This window comes from Lathyrus oleraceus, unplaced genomic scaffold, assembly GCF_024323335.1.
Source record: "Lathyrus oleraceus cultivar Zhongwan6 unplaced genomic scaffold, CAAS_Psat_ZW6_1.0 chrUn0561, whole genome shotgun sequence".
NCBI lineage: Eukaryota > Viridiplantae > Streptophyta > Magnoliopsida > Fabales > Fabaceae > Lathyrus > Lathyrus oleraceus.
The window spans coordinates 48,748-51,327 of NW_026112952.1; the positions used below are offsets into that span (position 1 = coordinate 48,748).

The 2,580-nt window shown below is 34.8% G+C and overlaps 1 pseudogene; it reads right to left on the bottom strand.

Annotated features, from left to right (window-relative positions):
- Positions 1–360: 360 nt before the first annotated feature.
- Positions 361–1,706, bottom strand: LOC127114549 (probable protein phosphatase 2C 2; annotated as a pseudogene).
- Positions 1,707–2,580: the final 874 nt, after the last annotated feature.

Genomic DNA, 2,580 nt, shown 5'->3' on the forward strand with positions numbered 1-2,580 from the left:
CAAGTGTTGATTACAATGATAAAACATCACTTTCAAAACACATACCCAGCTTGATTCATCTTTCAAATTGTAACAGTTTAATTACCTGTTACATTCAAAAGACAGAAGACTAACTAACTTGGCTTGACCATTTCAAAAAGTGACTCATTGAATCAATCTATGCAAACAACCATGCACCCAAAAAAACTAAAAACTATCACAAAATTTGTATAAAAGAATAAATGATATTACCAAAATCATTCTAAAAAGTTACTACATGATTATGACATAAACATTATACTAAACTGCAATGTTAATTAATCTCTACCACCCATCTAAAAAGTTACTACATGATTATGACATAAAACATTATACTAAACTGCAATGTTACTTAATCTCTACCACCCATCTACGGGTACAAAAAAATCACCGATAAATATCGTCAAATATGAATAATCGATAACTAATGATAATTATTATCTACATAAAAGAATAAGCTAATCTCTATCATCATGCACCACCTTCTCCTCTTCTTCGAATGAACCTTCTAAGTATAATGTTTCAATTTGATTAGCATAACACTCGTATCATCCAACGAGCCTCGCGAAGCAGACAATTCTGCAAGCTTTTTACATGCCAGCAATGGTCGTTGTTCGTTGTTTCCTACGCAAAATTGACAAGCAATGTCTACTGCTTCTTGGTTACTAACCTGAAATCAGAATGACAAAAATAAACTTGATCAGTTAATTATTCAATTCAATAGTAGCTCAGTTGGTTCGAGAGTTCAATCTCTGGCTGATGAGTAAATATAATACTAACTACTAATAATTTGTAGATCAATATTCTTACCTTATCCCATAAACCGTCTGATGCTAATATTAACAAAGTCATGTTCAGGTTCAATGCTGATAACTTTAGTTTCAGGCTCTGCAGTCACCCATTGTTTCAGGTGTCGGTCTCCGATAGCTCTAGATACAGCCAGAGATCCTTGAATCCGCCAAACACCACGGCATAAATCAACATAACCACCCTGCAAGACAAATTTCAACGCTTAAGAACGGACCAAACCAAACTCAAACATTGGTTTTGATAAACATCAGGTAAAAAAACACTACAGTGATCAGAAAATTTACCGAGGTCTCAATTCTTTCCCGTTCATCTTCCCTGGAAGGTCGATGATCAGATGTTAGGGCCTCTGCAACCCCTCCTCTACTAATGACAGCACGGCAATCACCAGCGTTAGATACAACTAAGTTACCGTTCCTAATCAATGCTGTTACACAATAAGAACCACCATGGGGATCTTGTTTCATGAACTCAGAATCAGTATTGAGGTAACCGCGCTTCACTGCCTCCTCAACATCTTGTTCTTCACTCATGATAACCTCATCCAAGATGTTCTTTTCCAAGTTATTCGCAGCAAACTCCGCAGCTTTGGCACCTCCATGTCCATCAAACACGCCAAAAAAAGCCTGCAATAATCACAAAATAAACTTATACAAGTTAAATTTTATACAATTCACAAACTAATCTCAATCTTCCATATGCAGCTATAATTTCATAACTGTACAAAACCATGGTAAAGAAAAACAAAATTTCAAAATCTCCAAACAATTGAATTCAATCAGACCCAGATCAAACTTAGACACCGAGTTTCAAACTTTCAACAAACCCAATTCCCAGAAACACATCACTGTCAAACCCAACCACTCAATATTCTATTATATTTAACCAAATCAAAAATTTTAAAAGTGAAAAAGTAAAAAAATTTCCACACAGTGATGTGAGTAACCAGAGGAAGAGGAATTTTCAGATTGAGGCTTTCAAGCACAGAGTTATCATGGATCCGAGATATGCTGAACATACTTGGAAGATTCTGGAGCATGCAATTCATGAGATATATAATAAGAATGCTAGCAGTCTCAGTTTTGAAGAGCTTTACAGGTTTTTTTTTCATGATTTTTTTCTTACTGTTGTTGATTCTTAGAAAACTTTGTTTTACCTGTTATTATTATTATTATGAATTGATGATTGATTTTGATCATAATTTTGTAATTGTTTAGCTTGTTTTTTAAGATATGTAGTTGTATTGTAGTTGCTGTTGAGTTTTTTAGGGGTTTATGAAATGATTGAATTGGTGTATATGAAAGCAAATCCAAGCATTCTTAGGGTTTACTACCTAGGGGATGTTTGGAAGAGCTTATATGCTTATGTTATGGCTTAAGTAGTTACTTGCGTAAATATTGGACGGAATTCCGAAAACAGTTTTGATTAGTTCCTTCAAATCACTTGTTATTTTTTGAAAAAAAATTGCTTATTGTCTCTGCTTTCAGATTATGTAGAGTTTACCCAGATGTCGTCTTTGATTAAAGAAATAGGTTCACTTATTAGGGTTTAGGGTTTAGGGTTTAGGGTTTAGGGTTTAGGGTTTAGGGTTTAGGGTTTAGGGTTTAGGGTTTAGGGTTTAGGGTTTAGGGTTTAGGGTTTAGGGTTTAGGGTTTAGGGTTTAGGTTTAGGGTTTAGGGTTTAGGGTTTAGGGTTTAGGGTTTAGGGTTTAGGGTTTAGGGTTTAGGGTTTAGGGTTTAGGGTTTAGGGTTTAGG